Genomic DNA, 20,245 nt, shown 5'->3' with positions numbered 1-20,245 from the left:
AATTCGCTCTCGCCCTACCATCTGATCTGCTGACCGTCCTGGTTAGCTCAGTCGGTAGAGCGACTGCCCCGGAAAGGCGGTGGTGCCGGGTTCGATTCCCGGATCAGGACGAATTTTTCTTTAACTACGAAGTTTCTGAGAAAGCTGTTTAGCCGTGTGGCTGCGCTTGGGTGGATGCAATGAGTAATTACTCCCCCTTATTACAAATCTACTCCACCTTGGGGGATTCCCCTAAATATTTGACCAATAAGTAAGGTTTATTGCAGTGGTCAAGCGCTCATAAAGTAATGGCTAAAAATGCGGTTGCCATTAGTGCGGAAACGTCATAACAGCAGGAGCATTTGACTTTGTGGAGTGGTCGATGCTTTGTTATCAAGGTAGCAGTTGTTGATGGTACAAAAGTGAATTCTTACGATCAGAATGGATTAGTCGCTGTTTTTGACGGTGTTATTTTCATTAAATTATTTGCATTGGCGGCTATCTGTACAGGGCATACTGTATTGGTAAATATGCGTAATTGTCATAGCCAGTCAAGCGACCTGGGTACACCCATGCTCGGACTTTGCGAAAATAAAATCTGGCTGCTGGCTCACTCGGCGTAACGGCGACGCCCGCCTCAAATCTCTCTAATGGGTTAATAGTAGTGACCGTCCGGCGGCTACTTTGTAGCAGTAGTAATCTCGCCAGCGAAACGCTTAACAATATTTAGAGAAAAGCCCAGTCGACACGGCTTTTCTTTTAGAGGCGGGGTGCATACTGCTGGTAAGGAAGCTAAAACTGAGTTATTGTGTATGTCGGTTTTTGTGACATAACTACTTTAAGTGATCTTGCGCATGTTCGATAAAAGCATGGGACAGTTTAACGCCGTAGAACCCGACAGAAACGGTGAAGTGGCGCAGAATGCTGCCTTTTGCGACACTTGGTCAGAACGCTAACAGAAACATGGTGTGCGATTGCGGCCGTAGGCATTGTTTCGGGACCGACTGAGGCGCCCTCTCGCGCTATGTGCAGCCGTGACCGTTGTCTTGAGGTGGTAGGTAGATTCGTCTTAAGTGACAGCGTATGTACTATGGCGGCGCATTTTTAAAGTTAGCAGCCAGCTCTCGGCGCGTTGCCTTTTTCTGTTTGTGTCGCCGCTTTGCCTGGGAGCCGCCTGCTTCCTTTTGCTCTCTCTCTCTCTCTCTGATCTTGGGTCGCGCTTTTTCATGCTATCTTTCATCTTCTGGGAGCAAGTAGCGCTTCCGATGGGTTAGCGCTGTGTCCTCGGGGAATTCGGTGCGCAAGTGTGCGAAAGTTTCACGGCATTCGCGGCAAACTATTACAGTTCCCAGCAGCCTGTGTTGGAAAAAAAAAAAAGAAAACACTTTCTGAAGCGCAGCTGAAAAAAGAGCAGTCCCAAGCAAGTGCGGGGTGAAGCGAATCTCCATCCCTGTCGGAGGCCGCATGAACGACCCTTAACGCTCTGCAAGTGGCTGCACGGGTACTATCGAGTCCGACAACAGAGGTAGATAGTGCGGTTTGCACTTGCTTCCAGCAACGAAAGTGCCGCGTGGCCGACTCTGCGCTCTGAGCCCGCTCCATGCAGAGCCGTGTTTCGGCACCCTCTCGCCTAAATTGCCCTTGCACCGAAGAAACCTGCAATGGGTTGAAGGCTGGAAACCAAAACCCGCATGGCCATCTCCGAGCACAAGAGACGGATGTCGCATAGGAAGCAGATTGCCCTTGAGTGCCACGCACTAAGTCGAAAATCGTGGCTTTGTGAACGCTGCGGTTAATAGTTGCTGTGTGCCTCGGTCGCAAGCAAATTCATTTCGAAACCCGTGGCGGCACAGAAACTTATGCGTCTGGGTGTGCCTTTTCGCTGGGATCGGCGGGGAACACTTTATCGGGGTGCGCACAAGTGGATGGCTGGCCACGTGCCACGTCTCGCGTACGCCGGTTGTGTGGGTTTTGCTTCCCCGGTGTAGGCGTCGCTTTCGATGCTCGAGATTCACAACTCGAGGGAAACGGTGCTCAGGCCTTGCCTGCATTATGTGTGCTGGCTAAGGAAAGCGAACTTGCTGACAAATTTTCGGCGATGCTTTTCAGTTTCTAGCGTGCTCCTGCTGGTTGCACCCCCATTCGCCTCCTGCCTCACACACTCGAATATATTTATTCACTGGGGCGTTGGAGATGTCAGCTGCCCGGAATGGGGTACCGTTGCGTTATCATCGTTACGTTTGAGTAAAATCCGGAGTCATCAAGTTTCCGCAACCTTGATGCAGCTTGCCGGACGAGGAATGGCTCTTTAGAAGGAAGTGAATATGGACATGCTGGTAATTCGTACAGTGCATTAGTGAAGACGAAACGAGAGACAAGACACCGGACAAATGCTTCTCCATGCCTTGTCTCTCGTCTTCATGTGCTTGTTATGGTTTATTTCTGGAGACGATCATCTCCTTTCGCTGAGAGGCCAGAACAGACCTTGTGTAACAACTTGTTCTCTCTTGGTGGTATGTTTTGAGCAATGAGCTGCCCCTGCCACTTTCTGCCCGCGTCTGTGCCTCCTGCGTGTTGAGTATCAGTCAGGGCGGGTCCGAGGCGCACTCTTCCTACGCCCCGCAGAATAAGGCTTCATCTCTTGTTCTTGACCTTGGTACTTTTTTTCTTCCTTTCTACCCGATAACTTTGCACCGTTCATGTTGGCTAACAGCCCCACGCAAAATAACAATCTCTTGCTTTTTTGCAAAGAGCTTATCGACGCTCATTATGTTCCTGAAGTAACTAACACTTGGCACATCGCAACTCTTCAGAGGTATCGGCAGCGAACAGCAGAGCAGTACAAAGTCGATCAAGCTTGTCTAGGGCGCCCGAACGGTGGGCTGCGAAATAGATGAAATCAAACCGTACCGCAGCTGCTTAGTTGGGGTCACGGTGCAAGAATATTTAGGTGGGGACACGGCACGGGCGAGGCACTGGACGCAAGTTTCCAGGTAAGGTACCAGCCACGCTCCTCCGAACCGGGCCGCTGATCGCAGCGTCAGCGTCGATGTAGCGGTGAATCTTCGCTGGAAGAAAAAAACACATACATCGACAACGCCGTTGCGATAGCAACCCGCTGATACCGCGCGGCGCGTTTCTTCTGCGTGGCCCGAACTGTTTCCCCGTCGTCGCCAGAAGCATAACCGTGGCACTTTATTCTTAAGCCGTGCTCACTGCATCAGTGCAGAAGCGAGGTCCAGAATAATTTATTGGCTTGTCAATACTATTGACGTAATTTATTCCTAACAACGAAGTGAAGAAAAGGTTGAAGTTGCACTTTATGTTGAAATATGGGGGAGTGAGTACTATGAGTCATCGTTATTCAATTGAAGGCGCTGGGGAAGCAGTTTTGTCACTTTGGATAGCATAAATAGAGCAGGGAAAGCGAATCCTGCGTTCGGTTGGGCGAATGGGAGAAAAATATAAAAATTCAGAGGGTATTCTTAACCACTTAATGAAGGAAATGCAACAGCGCCCCGTACCGCTTCTCTATCGCATAAATCACTAACGTGCAAACTGAGTAGAAGAATGGAATAAGCAAGCGAGGAAAAGTACGGACGTGTTATGTGTGCGAAAAACGTCACAAATGCTGCCGTGATTTAAGGCTTTTTTGCCTCAAGCAAGCTCAACTATCTTCAATATTTGCACGAATCCCGACTGCACGAACGGCTGCACAATCTATCTATCTATCTATGTTCATCAACTGATTTATATGCGGCTTTGGCGCACCACATCACATTACTGTTCGCCAATCCCTAACGTAGATTCAAGAAAGCTGTTAACCGTAATTTTACCTCTATTGTTTTGTATTGAATAAATTATACTTGGTGTTCTTTTTCCATTGTGAAATTCTCTTCCCCTCTGTACTGTAAAAGAATAAGGGAAAGGAAAAAAGAAGCTAAGAGAAGTAATGGTATAGAGGAAGTGAGAGGAGGGGGGGAATTCAGTGGGAGCTAGCACAATCCAGTTAGAGGACCTCTAATGTATTAAAGGAATAAAGTAAGGAGCAAACAAAGGATGAGCGGGCACACTAATGGGCGAACAAAAGATGTAAAGTCAAAGAACAAATGAAACGACCGATGGTTAATGCTTTGTTGTCAAAGTGCCGCCGCTTATGCGTGCAGCAGGTTCAAATTCCGCGCGAAAATTCATTCCTTTTGCGCTTTTATTTAAGCATTCACGAAGCCACAGATTCATAAAACTGCGCCGAATAATGGACCTAGACAAAAACAACGCGACAAAAATATTTTTCTCTCATCATCGGCGACAGTTTACGAGAAAATGGCTCTCAAAAAGCGTGTATTCTCCATAGAAAAGCAGTGCCTCCCACTACGTCACAGGCCGCTGAGCGAACTGCCATCTCGTATGGCTTAGACAAACTAGGGGACTTTATCTGGAACCGGCGCGGTACGCTGTGTCCCCACCTATATATCTTGCACCGTGGTTGGGGTCAATGCGCTTCTGTCTGTGCGGTTTGCACAGCTTTGCAGCTGCGCTAGAGCGCAAGTATTATCACTGATAGTACCTGCCTTAGAATTTCTCTTCGCTTCCAGCACCGCTCGCGCGTTCTAGACAAGTGTTATCGACTCTGTACGCCGACCAGCTCACTTGGCATTTACGAGACCGCCACTGAGTCACTTCGGAGCGGCGTTAGTCTTGCCCAAGTATCCCAGTGTAGTCGCGATATAGAGCTAAATCGAAAAAAAAAAAAAATGCGCGCTGAAACTGAACTGACACGGTTTTGCTCCCCCTTTCCGTTTCAAAGTGCGTGTACGTTGGTTTGTACTGTGTGCCCGTTCAAATAGAACTATCCGGCGAGATTTCCTTTGTAGCCCTGTGGCTCCAATTGGGTGGACGTCAGTGAGTAATTACACCCTGATTACAAATCTATACTCCTCCTTACGGGATTCCCCTTAATATTTGCCAACACATGAACGTGCGCGGGAATTTCGAACACCCCACATACAAATAAAGCTATAGCGCGTCGGGGGAGGGTTCAGATAAAGGCAAGATTGTCGAGGAGTTACCTCTAATGGGGGATTTCAGAAAATAGACTTAATTCAAGAAAATAAATTTGTCTCCATTTGGGTTCTGCATGCCATGTGGGCACGCAACACGTTGGCTTCTTTCAGCGCACGATAAAAAGTTACGCCTTTTCATTTCGCAATTTTTACTTAGTTTTTCCTGTTTTAATCTTAAATTTTATTTAAGTTCATTATATTACTCTAACATCAGCACACATCCCAAACACACGTCAGTAAGTCATACGCACCGAAACGAGTTCACCTAGTACCCCTCTAACTCTCGGGCGTCTTTAGCGTTTCGCCTCCATCGGAGCATAGCCGAGTTCGAATCCAAGTTCTCCGGCCAGGGAGCCGAGTGCTGGGGTGTGTTCGCTACGATTGGCTTGCTCTGCATAATGTAATTTGGGTTGGAAGAAGCAGTGCAGTTTAGCGGCCGCTCCATTCTGACCTGGAACCTCGCGCGTCCCCGAACGAGGAAAACTCCACCGCGCGAAGTCGTGCTCGCAAGATTAGTTAAGGCGGCGTTGCGCGCAGCGCGGAAGATGCGTATAATACGTAACGCGGCCACACGGAGGGTCTGAAAATGCCAGGCATTGGCCTCGCACAGCGGTACTCGACCCGTTACTGAATATAGCCTTCTCAAGTGCTCTGCGTATTTGTTGTTTTCATAACGAGCCACTCATTTTCGCACACTTGTCTGCTCAACGCATTGAACAGGGTCAGATTCTTGGAGCGTTTCACTCGGAGCTATTCTGGACTGAATTACTACCGTGACTTGAGCAGCCGTAGTAATCTTGCGTACGATAGGCAAGACGCCGACAAATTCCGTACCTCTCGGCGCATGAGCAGCCTTGGCTTCCGATTTTCGAATTCAACTTCTCGTTTGCTGACGCCATTTGCGGCTTGTATTGCAACGAATTCTGCGCCATGGTGTAGTGTGGCGCGCACCATTTCTGATTTCTGGCTTCACGGTCCGCAATATCTCAAGCGCAGGACGATACGCTTTCCGACACCGCGGCCCTCATCCTCGTCGGCAGCTGTGCAGACAATTTTTGCGCGGCTTTCCAATTGAGCACCGCGGGCGGAGCCTGGCGCATGCTGCGACATATTTCGCTTCATCTTGGCGGGCAGAAATAATTGGATCGAAATTCCTTATGGGGACACGCACGTGTCTACGCGGGGAGCACGATAAAACAGCGTTGGCAGGGGACCAAACTGCCCTCTCGCTTGCGTCGGAAATATAGTGCAGACCCGTTGGGCATTTTTTTCAGCCCTGTGTGGTCTGGCCAGCGTTGAAAATGTGACCTTGCTCGTACGCCCCAGTGCTATCGCCACAAAACTTTACGGGGCATGTGCGCGCGGAAAAAGAGAATTGTTTGGCGCAGTCACGTGATCGAGCCGCCTGAAACATACCAAAGTATGACGGGACGCACATGAGTTATATATTTGTTTTTCCCAAAGCACGTGTCCTGGGTGGTACAAACCCAAATCGTACGGTGCAGACATACACGCTGTTTCGGGACAGAGGCTTTACGATGCCATTTCCCCGGAGGTAGAAGTTTGCACATTTAGCGTGGTCTGCGTAACCCTTGTGCCCCTGTAACGGCGACGCTGGCATCGATGTACCCTACGGAAGCGTTGCGCTCGAGCCTGCTTCCTTTCGCGAAATCGGGAGTGTAACCCCGTTTGAGACTACCAGCAGCTGCGATATTTAGAGCGACGTTAATAGCTACACAGTATTGGGAATCGTTGAACAAAGGCAGCGCTTTTCAACCTAACCTAATGAGCTTCTTCGCCTCTGGTGACGACAGCTGCGTTCGTACGGCTGCTTTCCTCGTTTTCCTCTTGCTGTTCCGGACACAGTGCATGCATCTGCGATCGCATCGTCCGCAGTTGTAGACTGCATTCCTCCCAGTGCACTATCGCAAGGCGAACCGCGGTGGCAGCGCAGAAGCAAGAGGCAGGCATATGTGCCCACTTCCTTCCTCGCCTCCGGCGACTCTTATGTGATCGAAGATACGGGAATCCATTGCCGGTCGAAGCATTATTCGGGCTTGCCTCGACGCTCAGGGCGGAACTATAGTAGATGCGTAAAGTAATAGGCGCTTTTCTGTTCAACTGGTTTAGCCTGCATGTTTTTTTTTTTGTTGTTTTTTTTTTTTAACCGCATGTAGTAGGAATGCTATAAGGGAGTAATTATTCACTGACATCTACCCAAGCGCAGCCATATATACGGCTACAAAGGAACGTTGTAAAGCTTTCTCAGAAACTTATTAGTTAAGGAAAAATTCGTCCCAGATGAGGACGAAATTTTCTACGAAGCTTCTGAGCCGTATGGCTGCGCTTTGGTGGGTGTCAATGAGTAATTACTCCCTTATAACAAATCTACTCCACCTTGGGGGATTCCCTTAAAATATCCGACCTAATAGGAATAGGTTAACAAACGCTTATAAACGTCGAACATTCATTTACCATAGTTTTTTTAGGCCACCGAGTATTTCCACGAGGTTTATTTTTCTTCTTGTGCGTGTCCTAGCGTCGCTCTAGCGCTGTCATTGTATCCGTGCGTCTGTGAACTGCTCATCTCTATTGAGGCTCTGTGCTGTGCTTTAGATGTACTGCATTGAGGACTACGCTGGGATGAAAGCTCCTTCTTTTTTATCGAAACAGGTGATCAGGCCTGCCTCTTTGTCAAAAGATTAGAGCCCATGCGGTCTACTTCTGAGTCATACTATGCGACTCGTAATGCATTCCTAGGTTTCCAAACTTGCTCAGGGCAAGATGATTTTTGGTCCTACCCAAAAAATCAATGGCAATGGCTAGGACTTGCACGATTGTTAAAGAAGTCAAAATATATGGATTAAAAGCAAACCCTGTGGGCTCTAAACTTTTGACGAAGGCTATACATAAACAGTATTGCGACGAGAAATATTTCATATGCAAACACATCGATGTGGGTATCGAGGCCATTTTGTTATCGTTAATATCGTTGTTGTGTGATAATTTCCTTAATTTGCGGTGAACTGTGAAGCGTTTCATGATATTCTGGGGGAGTGCTAGAATCGAGGCCCCCGTTGCCATAGATGCGTTTCTATTCCGGCGATTTTCTCTCATCCCTTCGCTTTCTGCCAGTCATAAGAGTGACTCGATCAGCTGCGGCTGAGGTGCGCCTGTCCAGCTGCGGCGGGGACAATGGCCGGAGTGAGCGGTTTCTGAAATAACATTTTGTTGCGCGACGTTGACGACTGCGCGAGGGATGTGGCCTCTAACCACAGCTGGTTGGACTGGAGCTGGGAGAACACTGCAACAGGGATTCGTGGTTGAATCGCTTATCGCAAGAAATTGCTGAAGGCGATCTGATGACACTAATGGTCACCTAGATTCTGCTTTCACTGGCTGCTTGCAAGGCCTAGCGGGCTCAAAACCGTGACAACTGGCGCGGTTTTGGGGATTAATTATTCACACCGTGATAATTAACTGTCTCATTGTTCACCTTGTGCTGCATGTTGCAATCGCGATCTTGGCTCTATATATTAACCCAGTCCAGCTACAGAACTGACCAAATGAAATAGGTGTCATATTCGTAAACAAATTCCTTGCTTTTTCTTAGTCTGCGTCCTTTTCGTCTTTTCACGATGATGTGCGAACTAGAAGGGATCTTATTTATGGATATCTCAAGATCTATTGCACTTTGACAAGTTCTGTAGCTTGATTAGACCCAAATCAATTAGTTCAAAACTGTGATTGAAACATGCAGCATCTAAAAGCGAATTAGAAAGGTGAAGCGTTATGTTCTGAAAAAAGTGACCTTATCTCGTCATCTTGTGCTGAGGCAGCATAGACGTGATCGTCGGTGCTATCAGTTCCAGAGCTTCAAAATAAATTGAGGCATATATCTTCGCACCTGCTCACTTGTGTGGATTTGTTTTCTCTACATAGGGATCTCGCATTTCGTTAAATACGTTCTGGCTCAGTCGGTGACTGGAAGTCTGCTATTCAGAACTATCAGGTTGAATCCCCTCGAGTGCAGCGCTTTTACAGCCTTATATAGCGTTTCGTGCATTGTCCTGTGTACGGTTGGTTGGTTTGGTTGGTTCGTGGTGTTTAACGTCCCAATGCGATTCAGGCTAGGAGAGACGCCGTAGTGGAAGACTCCGGAAATTTCGACCGCCTGGGGTTCTTTCGTGCGCTGACATCGCACAGTACACGGGCGCCTTCGCCTCTATCGAAAAGCGGCCGCCGAGACCGTGATTCGATTCCGCATCCTTGGACACAGTAGTCGAGCGCCGTAACCACTGCGCCACACCGGCGGGACTTCTCCTGTGTATACGTAAGAAACAAAGCGCCAGAGCTAAGCGTTATTTTTGTTATTATTTAGGGATTGTGCGCCGCCTATTTTAGCGCGGTCGTGGTTAGTTTGCCCTATTGGAATTTCATTCTGGCTTGTTCGTCCGCTATTTGGGCTTTTCGTGAAGCTGCTGTCGGAATCTATGGCCCAAAGATTGCCCGCGCAGGGCAGAGTGCTATGTCACGGCCCTCGACGTGGCGGGGGGCCTTCATCCCGCTGAGCGGCGTGAAGCCCTCTCTAAACCGCGTACTGCAGTGCAGCTTGCGCTGCACGGGACGCTTTGCTGCCTCGGTTGGCATTTTCCACCGCAGCGGGCGATTAGTGAAGAAGGCGCCAGAGCGTGCGTGTGTTTGTCCCCTGGGGATGGCGACGGGAGCCCGCCTTCTCGACAAGGGTCGCTCTATGTTTAGCGTGCCTATCTGTATCTGAAGAGGCGGCGAGTGGCCGGCTGATATGCGCTGCTGTTGAGCGTGAGAGCTCGCGCTACCCTGCCGACTTCTCCGAGATTGACCGGTGGTGCAAAAAGAAGAGTGCGCGGAGTCCACTGCCCCTGTGCTGCCGTCCGTCCGAGTAGCCGACGCAGGCTTCTGTCTCTTGGACAGGCCAAAACTTGGCGTCCATTTCTATTGGCCCCAGCATGCGAGGTAGCAAAGGAAAGCGTGCAAGGCTGAGCTTGCATGGCCTGTGTTTGGGTCGCTCGATTGAAAACGCGCTCCCCCTTCCCCCCGCCGGCTCTCGAACTTTTCCTCCTTGTGCGTAGTATCTATGCCATCTTCCTGGCACCTTCCGGCGGTGCAAGAGGCTCGCGGCTGCTTGTGTCGGCCCTTGCCTACCGAAACTTGGCTCCAGGGGAGCCCACCTGGAGTTGCCACCGGCGACAAACGAAATGGTTTGGCTCCGCGCACCATGTCGTGTGCTTGCCTAGGGTTTTCCAACTTTGATAACACGGCCGCAGGTAGCGCATATAGATCTGCGGTGCTCACCGAGCGAAGCTTGACTTGTTGCTTTCATTCGATGACGACAGGCGTTTCCAGTGCTCGGTATGCGGCTATTGTGCGGAATGAAGCGCGACGGGAAAGCTTTTTCGTCAAACTGCGAGCGTTAGGGCGTAAGCTGGCGCCGTCGGTAAATTCATTGAGTCTCTATTTTCAGGCAGTATTCAAGCGGAAGCTTCACTACGCCAGCTAGTTCGACCTTCAGCGTCAGTGCCTGTGGGTGCTTGAAATAGCGCCAACTCGGGCCTCTACTTTAGTGTGGGAGGGTGACATTAGAATCAGCCTGCCATGACATTTGAATTCACATTTACCCTTATGCGTTAAAGGAAAGCGTAGCAGGGGGCGACAGAAAGTTAGGTGGGCGGATAACGTTAAGAAGTTCGCAGGGGTCAAGTAAATGCAGTTAGCACAGGACCGGGTTAATTGGAGTAATATGGGAGAGGCCTTCGCCCTGCAGTGGGTATAGTCAGGCTGATGATGATGAGGCTTGATAAAATACTCCGGGAAGAACACCACCTATCTTGATGACAAGACGTGCCACGGTGACGCGTTTCGTGTAGTGTCACCGCTCAATTTTCCCAGCATCACAGCTATTGCTCTGTTCTCTTCGTCGAGAATTAAGATGTCGGTAAGTCAAGGCCAGCTCAAAACTGCAAGAATTCTAATTCCTCTCTCCCAAGGATGAGTCATTCACAGTATAAAATAATGTCGCCTTTTTTGTTGTTCCCCTAGCCGTTCTGAAGATACTACAAAACCAAAAAAGTTATAAGGAAAGTTATAAATTATAATGACGCAATTGATGAGGGAACCGGTGGTGGTGGTGGTGGCGGCCAGCTGGTGTTTATGCAGGCAAAATTAGGCTTGCACTAGGTAACTTCTTAATTTTTTCCTCCAGTTTCGCCACGCTGGCTGATGTATTTCAATGCCAAATCGAAACACGTTAGCGGATAGACGGTGTGAAGCAAAAAAAAAAAAAACATCACGAACAGTCCCAGCCGCCGACATACATGCGTGGTTGATGCAAGACTACGGGCCCCTTTTTTACTCTTCACGCAAAACGCGAAAGCGCGACCCAAGACGCAGTCTGGCCGGCGCGGGAGAGCGGCCAAGTAGCACAGAGCTGTAGCGAGGACCAACGCCGCTTCGCAAACACGCCTATCACGTATCGGAACGGCAGTGCCCAAGGTTAAAGAAGCGAGTAACATTGGTGGCCGTCCTACTAAAACCTCTAGCGTTTGTTTCTTGTGTTTTGTTATTGTTTTTAGAGGCTCTATTACGCCGTTTCGCCAAGGTCATTGGGTGGGACAATGTGACCTTGAAGCCAGGAACTTTGTTTGGTTTAAAGTATGCAGCTTAACAATGCGTTGACCAATTACCTCAACAACCTTTGATCGTGACCTTCGACGTGGAAGCTTAACTACAACCGTAACCAATGCAAACAGAGATATCTCTCTGTATCTAGGCTTAGGTTTGGTTTGGTTGGTTTGTGGGGTTTAACGTCCGAAAGCGATTCAGGCTATAAGAGACGCCGTAGTGGAGGACTCCAGAAATTTCGACCACCTGGGGTTAAAGTGCACTGAGCCGCTGAGTCAGTCAGTGGCTGTTGATTGAGGGCCGGGGTTGTATAGGACTAATCAAGGGAGGTTGCGGCCAATTAGTGCACCAGGGTAGCCAACTCCTGTTCTAGTGAGGGAGTGCGTTGCCGAAGGTGGTTCACCGGCATCAGGTCGCACTCCAAAACTTTTTATGCAATTCCATCGACACGTGGATATCGAGGGGTGTTGTCAGCTAAGCAGTGACGTTGAACCTCTTCTAGCGCCTTTTATTCATGACGCAGCTTAGTTTGAAGGTGAGCTCAAAAGTCAGTTTTAGTAGCGAAAGGTGAAAACGTGTTTCTGCTGATCTGACGCCTGATAGGCATGAGTAGGCAGTTTTAGTAAAGCGTGTTCAGACATACTCAAAGGGATATCCTACTCTGAAAAGAATAGCGTGCTTCGCTGTGCGCATTCGGCAAACACTATTCTTTACCGTACGCTCCCGTTACGTACGCTATAATATCGTTTCGAACATGGTGGCGCGCTTCGAAGCTGGACACTGAGCCTAGGAATGAAGTTGCCGTTGTCATTGCGTTTGTCAGTGCGTTCATTGGCCATGAATGGAGTATCAGGTTTTCACTACTGCTCCCCACAAACCAAACCATCATATCGCCGACGTGACATGTGTTGACGTTAAATTTGATGCATTTTTTATTAAGAGTGAATATTCTGCCGCTCTTAAGCCGAAAGAATCGGTTTGGTGACAAATTTGCCGCCTATTTAGCTATCTCTCGTAGCCTGAGTCGCTTTGGGAAACTCCATAAACCAAAACCAAGCCTATTTAACAAGTTGGCCAAAATGCGGAGTTCATGCGAAAGCGTGTCGCGTTTCATTTCGGTTTGAGGCTAAGGTGTCAGTGTCGAAGGTCGGCGAAATCGGTGACTGAGGACCTTAGCGGTAGCGCACCGTAAAGCTTATGGGCCGCTTAAGGCACCTTAAGAGAGTAGTGTGATAGCATGTGTTTGGAAATCAGATGCATTGAGCAGGGATGGTAAAGGGCGGAGACGACGACATGCAGTGCACAGAGACTGACAATTAACTACCATGTTACGTGTGATGGTCGCGGCCATAGCTGCGAGCTAGACGCCTACCGGGCGTATCTGTTCTCGCTGCCACTTGTTTCAAGGTCAGAGTATTTTCCCTCCGCTCTCTTTCTCTCCCCAAGTGCCGCAGCTCAGCTACTAACTGCGGCATCAAATGCGAGCACTAGGCTGAAGTTGTCGTTGCGTCGTCGTTTGCACACATGCAAGTTAGTGTGGAGATGACACATGTGCGCCTCTCAAAATGCTTTCGTGTACTTGAGCGTGCTACACAATTCTGCCAGTGCTAACAACGTCCACCTCCAAGTCTCCGGTACGATCAGAATGGTCGCTGTCGTGTTTTGCGGGTCTTGGGCGGAAGCGCTGAGCGGGAGATGTAAAATGCACGGCGAAATAAAATAAACCGAAAAACCGATTTACTGAGGTTTTCAGTGAAACCTGCCATTCCGATTTGTGTAGAAAGTAATAAGCACGAATCCGCACAAAAGCGACCGCCTGTAGATGTTTATTTTTTTTTTTTTGCATGCAAGAAATTAGCTAGAGAAGCGGAACTTTGCGGAATTTTTTGCTGTATAGGCCGATTTTCACCCCAGTTTTAGCTGTAACTGTGGCCCGATTTGCCTCCTCCCCCCCCCCCCCCCCCCATTCGAGAAAGAACGCAGAAAATAATGGCCGCTAATGTAATTCGTCGTTCGTGTGGATGTGCACGCGTCGTCACTTTTCTTACGCACTACAATCGCGCACGTATGTTTATCTCGCGTGTTATCTTGCGACACGACACGTGCGAGCAAGTGTGGGTCAGCCTTACTTGCGGCAGTCGATTGCCGTTAGCATGCATGCTTTCTTTAGTTCCGGTACAGTTAGGGACAAGATGCGGAGATGAGCTGCTCAATACCAAGACTAGTTAGTTGCACGCCCTTTCTTCCTGAATTCCCTCACGATGTTTGTGCCGCTGTTTCGACAAACGTGGCTGGATTTAATGGGACATATTTTGTTGTGTCTCACTCCACGTTTTCAGCATGCGCCGTAGCGAGAAACGAAGGTCGCCGTCTGCAAAGGCAGATTTGCAAGCCTAACCCCTTCTTTTCTGTTGTAGTGCGAACGTGCCTTGTGTCTGTGCCTATTAAACTAGTAAAAAAACGATTTCATCTGCATTCTACACACCCGTTTTATTTGTAACATCGCAAGAAGAGGTAGAATAAACTTCATTGACTTCTACAAAGGATTGCACGAGTGGTTCGCCAATGTCCTTCATGAATGTCTACCAGGCGACATTCGCGGCAAACCTGTATGCGAGGTCGCACGTATCACCCATGACAGCGCAGAGATCTGCTTCTGTGGTGCACATAGTACGCGTTGTGTCGGCTAGTTGTATGAGTCGTAATGACACAGCAGGGGACTGAGGGGATGACGCGATTGATCAACGCAGGAGAGATTTCCACACGAATGGGTTTAGGTGTTAGTCGGAACGGGTGTGAAGAGTCCTATCTGGCCTGTCATACTGTCAGCTGGATGCTTCGCCCCCAACGGTGTACGAGTCTGCTGGGGTGCGCGGTTTGGAGGCGAAGTTTGCACCGCCGTGCTCTGCTCCGAGTGGAAACAGCTTCTGCGCTTTCATTTCCTAGTGCCGAACTCACAATCGTATTGTCGCATTACCCAGTCGTATACGTTACTGGGAAGCTTCGGTAAAGCTTTGTTTTCTTATTTTTTCTCGAAAGAGGTGGGGGGGGGGGGGGGGGTGTAGCACGTTGCGCTCTTCGAGCATCTGGCCCCGGACCTCTAATTTACCATGATAGGTTGGAAGATGTGTGCGTCGGGCCTCTAATCAGTCAACCACTGTATAGAGCCAGCGGGAAGGAGGGGGGGGGGGGGGGGGGGGGGGTTCTTGGGCATTGCAGCGAAAGTTTCACTACGCTAGGTAAAGCAGTCGTTGCGCGAGCCTCAGTTTGACCTTCGAGTGACCTTGACAGATACTGCCTTTTTGTATAAACCAATTTGAAACAAGTGAAAGCTTAGCTTCGCTAGGCGGAGCCGGTCTTCGCGGGGCACTAAATTTGATTTTCAAGTGGCCTTGACCTAATTAAGTGTGGATGTCCACGATTCCGTGGGGACCAACCAAAAGTATAGGGCGCCTTCCTTTCCCCAAAACCTAACTTAAACGGCGATGTAGCCCTGTGTTGTGCAATGTTAGCGCACGTTAAAGGCCCCCAGAAGGCCGAAATTAGTCCGCAACTCTCCACTACGGGACCCCTTACACTCTTTCCGCTTTCGCTCCCACCTTCCTCCTTTCCCTCAAGTCTGACAGATACTGCGCCTTTCCTTTCATATAAAACAATATACAATTTACAAGAAAAAATACGAAAACATGACATTGACTTAGGTGTAGATGTCCATCATTCGCCCCGCCGTGGTGGTGCTGTGGTTAGGGACCGCATCCCGGCTGCGGTGACCGCTTTTCGATGGAGGCCAAAAGCAAGGCGTTCGTGTGCTGTGCGCGCACAGCACACGAACGCACAGCACACGAGCGCCTTGCTTTTGGCCTCCATCGAAAAGCGGTCACCGCAGCCAGGATGCGGTCCCTAACCACAGCACCACCACGGCGGGGCGAATGATGGACATCTACACCTAAGTCAATGTCATGTTTTCGTATGTCAGTGCACGTTAAAGGGCCCCAGATGGTTGAAAAATCCGGAGCCCTCCACTACGGTGTCCCTCACTGGCTGAGTCGCTCTGGGACATTAAACCTCGTAAACCAAACCGATTCCGTGCTGTCCACCCAAAAGTATGAAGAGCCTTCCTTTCCCTAAAATCTAACTTAAAGAAAAAAAAAAAAAACGCGTATTCAAAAGGCGTTACAGAGGCTATCACTGCAACACACAGCTTTCGCTTTATCACTGGATTCAAGCCGTGCTTAAACCCCCACAGTTATTGAACTTCTACTGCTTGCGCGTCTTTAATGCCCCATCAACGATTTTCGTCGCGCAGCATTACTGTCTCGAGGTTAGCTGCACAACATGCCGCGGAACTTTGTCTTCCTCATTCACTCGTAACCGTTCATACCACGATTAGGCATAGTAACGTGGAGGAATAACCTTAAATGTGGACTACACGTAATGATAACGAGCCGAACAACAAAGCGCCAACAACGTGGGTTTGATGCCCTGCAAAAGTGCTCCCTATTAAAAAAAAAAAAAAAAGTAGTTAATGTATGTAGGCGAACAAAAGAACGAAAATGCCATGTGAGTAAACGCTCGCGTGTGCCATTGTTAAATACCAGGATTCACGGTATTTGACGCCATGTTTGATTAATTGCTGGGAGCGTATTTCGGCGTTCAATGCTGTACAAGTCTTCTCCTCGCATTGGGATTTGTTGGTTGGCAATGATATTTAAATAATGCATCTTTTTGGTAGATTTACCCTATCATAGCCACTTTAGCATCGCTATAGCTTTAGCAGTAATCTACATGTCCATTCCAATTGAGAAATGTAACGCCAAAGTAAGAGGTTACTGTGCGTAGTGGCTCTATTCGGTCAGTAAACCGGACCAAATTTCGATATTTTGAAAGACTGAGGCTCGTATTTCATAAGACTAATCTCAAGATTACGATGTCGGATTGCAGTAGCTTGGGAATGACATTTTGCTTCTTTTTTTCTTTCGTCATTATTCGAAGACGAGCCAAAAGCGGGAGGTAATTGGTATTCCATGCATTCTGAAGAAATCGCGCTAAGTTATACTTTTAAAGGCATGAACACAGACAGGTGAAGCATCCCTATTGCAAAAACCAGTGCCACTGGGAGCCAGCGCCCCAGCGCCATACCTGATTATGGTCCCAGTATGACGCTGGACACTGGGCGCACTGGGACGCGGCATACTGGGACGCTCCGCGCTCGCGGCACTGTTCGTCCGAAAAAAAAAAAAAAGGCGTGGGATAAAAATTAAAAAGTAAAAAGTAAAAAGTAACGAAACACGTTAGGTATATAAAAAGCCTTAAAAAAAAAGTAAAAAAAAAAAGAAAAAAAAAATTCGTGCACCAAGCGTGCCTCGAACTAAGTCCCTAGATACATACCAATCACTAGCTCAGCACGCTAACCTCTCGGCCACGCCGAGAAGTGGATTTTCTATAAACATTTTTCCATTTTATGTCATGACCCGCATTTATAAGGTTGGGACTTCGTGTTTCGCAGTCTACAGGCCATTGCTACCGCTCTAACAATTGCAACTTCTTGATCATTTTAGCTTGCTGTCTGCTCTCACGACTTGCAACTAATGTTCTGGGTGTCTATGCGCGCTATTTTGTACACTGGAATCATTTTAACATGTGGAGTTTGACATCGCTGGCAAATTTACCAACGCCGGCTCTTGGGTGGTGCTCTGCTACCGTGGGCGTAATTTTCGCTGAACACGGAGCTTTAGTAGAAGCCTTCAAGGAAAAACGTGCGACCAAGCTTCAATACCGGCAAGCGCCGCAGCGATGACCCTAATTGCGTGTAACTAAACCTTATTTGTATGTAAACATTGCGGGAAGCGTTGCGATGACCGAGGGCTCGGCTGCTTGATACGCAGAGTAAGAAGGAGCGCAAAAGCTTGAGAAACACGCCAAATATTATGTATCACAAGCGCTGTATGTTGTTGCTTTTTCTCTCATGGGCCCATCGCTCGGCAAACTACTCTCTTCCTCGTTTTAGTTTTTCTTTCTGCTGTTTATACTGGGCCGTGGTGCAGGCTATGCTCGCCTGCGATTGAGCCCGCATTGAACATTTTGGCAGTAATCATTGTGTTAGAGTGCCCTTAAGATCACCTGTGAAGTTGGTTATGCATGGTAGCCCACATTATTCAATTCCAGCTTTAGTAGTGTATTAATCGTCAGTCTGTCATGAGATCGAGGCGCGGCGATCGTTGTCGCTCTCGAAACGCTCGAAACGACCTATCGAAACATGGAAACTCTAGAAAAAAGATACTGCCTTTGTTATCTTACAAATGCGCAACGACTTCGCAGCAAAAACCGCTTGCTTGAACCATATTTTTCATATGCCCCCCGATGGTCGATTGAAAGTACGCTGTTGCCCTGTTGGCCCCTGAGGGATGCTACTCCGGCTGACGCCGCAGGCCGCACCGGCTATACTGGGGCACTGGGACCAGTGCGGCCCCAGCGCACATACAGCGCTTCTCCCTGTGCATCGCGGATGCCAGCGACACACCCAGCGTCAAAAGGCTAATCCCAGCGTTTTTCTTCCATCGCACCAGTGCAGCCAGTGTCTTCCCGTTACTGCTCCAGTGAATATCGCAGACCTCCAGCGTGCCCAGCAGATCCAGTGCAAAACGATTTACTGGTTTCGCACTGGAGACGCTGGTTTTTGCAATAGGGATGTCTTCGTCTCTCTGTGTTTATGCCTTTTTGGGACCACTTAGCGCGATTTCTTCAGTATTATTCGAAGAGCTTGTCATCCCTGCGCTTAGCCGATATCATACGTTATGGGCCCTTTTCGGACAAATGCTTAGTAGAGGGCAGCTCTGTTGATAACGTCAGGGATAGAAGTTCTGCCAAGAAAGCATCGAGCGCAAGTAATATTGAAACATAGCTTTAGTCTAACGTACTGAGTGAATGTACAGTGTGTAACGGTTGCTCGCGCTAGGTAACTTGTTTGCGTCTGAAAGAATAAGGAGTTGGGTTATGTGGCGAAGAACCACTCCTCCAGGAAACACATTTGACTGTGATTTCCTTCCTCTGCGGACACCCGGGAAGTGTTATATTGTTTCCTAAGCCATAACAGGCACTGACTTGAGCGCACGTTTACTGGAATCTGTTTTGGTCATCAGAGCCGCTGCCCGCTGTAATCCTTCGAAGCGTTGGCTTACAAGGGCCAGTCATCATCTAAAGCTCGTGCCAAAGGCGGGTTTTCCTGCCCGGTCGATTCCCCACGATGTTGGATAATTGAGGCTTTAGCGCTTAGCCGCGTGTTTCCCCTCAATTTTGACAACGTTAAATACAAATAGTCTCCAGTGCCGACTACTACGTGGTTTTTCCGCGTGGACACTGAGTGGGCTTCGCTCGCGCACCTTGTTTTCTTCGCTGGCCTCGAGTTCGATGCTTGCATCGAGTGAACATTGTTGCCTCGAGCGTCTGGTGTACTGTCGGACAGTGCTACGGGGTCGCAGCGTGCATTGGGCGGCCGTATTGAAAACAAACGCTTTTCGGGATTACCCCGGTGTGAATGACGCATGCTGACAGTCGCATGCCCCTGACTTGGCTCTCGTCCAATGCACCCGGCGACCGGGTGTGAAGTGGATACACACAAGGCGAACACTGGAGTATATTCTTGGCGTGTTAGGTGGAGACTGGAAAGAAGCTGTAGATATTTGTAGGGGATTTGCCACCTCGCTCTGATCCCTTCCTTGTGTCGCATCACGAGGCGGAAATTCTATGGCGTGTAAATCTGCATGCGTATTCATTCATGTTTGTTTAGCGCAGTGGTCTAAAACTCGTATCGCTCTGCGGGCCACATTGGTAAAATTTCGTCTCCCGGGAAAAATATACAAATAAGTAAAAATCAGTAATTGACAATAAAATCGATGAACCCAACAAAAACAATGTTCCCATACAACTGAGCTACTGAAGGACACAAAGGTAATAATTAACCACAGTCACTTTCCCTCGTAAGAAAAAAAAAAAATTGGAGTTGATGAGTTTTACGCTACATGCGTGAGGAGATGGGATAAAAAGCTTCTATCATGCAGCTTGACTATAGGCTCCCATCCCCTATACAAGAGCAGAACATCAGCTACAAGTGTACATGACGTCAACAGAGCAAATAAATGCATTATTGAACTGCAATCAATAAAGCACGAACTTTACAATGAATAAAAAACAGACTTTAATAAAAACACAAAAATAACGTAAAAGCACATTAGTCATATTAGAGCATGTTCATAATTTTATAGATGTAAAGAAAATCACAACAACAATCGGTTCAGCGGCCTTATTGGCAGGTTCTCAATGTTGATTTTCTCTTTCCTGAAACAATTCAATATATTCGGAACGCTGTACACAACATTTCAACGCCATAGTTGGTCCGTGAACGCGGCACAAACCAAAATTCAGGATGTCGCGTTGAATAATAATGACTGTTAGGTCCTAAATTTGCTATATGTGTCAGCAAGTTTATTTCTCGTTTTTGTTGGCTTCAGAATGTTTTGCAATGCCCGTGCGAAGCTCAAGAGATC

At 48.4% G+C, this 20,245-nt stretch overlaps 1 protein-coding gene and 1 non-coding gene across 3 annotated transcripts in view; both read left to right on the top strand.

The window, feature by feature from the left end:
• The window catches only part of mino (glycerol-3-phosphate acyltransferase mino), a 103,908-nt gene that overhangs the window by 27,885 nt on the left and 55,778 nt on the right, over positions 1-20,245 (top strand). The window lies entirely within an intron of this gene.
• On the top strand, positions 37-110 carry TRNAS-GGA (transfer RNA serine (anticodon GGA)). The gene has a single exon. It is a non-coding gene; the product is annotated as a tRNA-Ser (tRNA).

Source organism: Amblyomma maculatum, chromosome 1 (assembly GCF_055883805.1).
Source record: "Amblyomma maculatum isolate TAMU_Amacu chromosome 1, ASM5588380v1, whole genome shotgun sequence".
Taxonomy (NCBI): Eukaryota; Metazoa; Arthropoda; class Arachnida; order Ixodida; family Ixodidae; genus Amblyomma; species Amblyomma maculatum.
Note: the sequence above shows the minus strand (reverse complement) of the source record. Positions and strands in the feature narration are given on the sequence as shown.